Source organism: Sinocyclocheilus grahami, unplaced genomic scaffold (assembly GCF_001515645.1).
Source record: "Sinocyclocheilus grahami isolate Dianchi unplaced genomic scaffold, SAMN03320097.WGS_v1.1 scaffold3612.1, whole genome shotgun sequence".
NCBI classification, from domain to species: Eukaryota; Metazoa; Chordata; class Actinopteri; order Cypriniformes; family Cyprinidae; genus Sinocyclocheilus; species Sinocyclocheilus grahami.
The window spans coordinates 14810-15246 of NW_015508705.1; positions in this window are offsets into that span (position 1 = coordinate 14810).

Consider the following 437-nt stretch of genomic DNA (forward strand, 5'->3'; position numbering starts at 1 on the left):
GGAAGATTTGCATAACGCCGCCCAAATGTTCACGCAAAGAAAGGCGGCGTAACTTTTATTCTCACTGTAGTATTGTTGTTGCTGCCGCCATGTCGTGAAGACGCTGTGTGTTTCGTTGTGAAAGCGAAACTACTTTGTTTGGTTCCAAAAGAGGACGATATCCGCTTCGTCATGCCTGGAGCTGATCCGTGCTTGTCGCTGAGGAAATGCATCAACTTCGCGCTGTGGATCACTGGATCGGCTTTCACCGTGGACGAAGCACAGTCCAGCCCGGGGTCGTCACATGTGGTTGCCGCAAGCCCACTGGACGCTCCTTCGTCGAAACCGCCGGCCACGCCGTTCTCAAGCCTGCTGCCTCTGCTCACTCTAGCCCGCCCGCCGCCGCTCACTCTAGCCCTCCGGCCATTCCTCACTCTAGCCCTCCAGCCTCTGCTCAC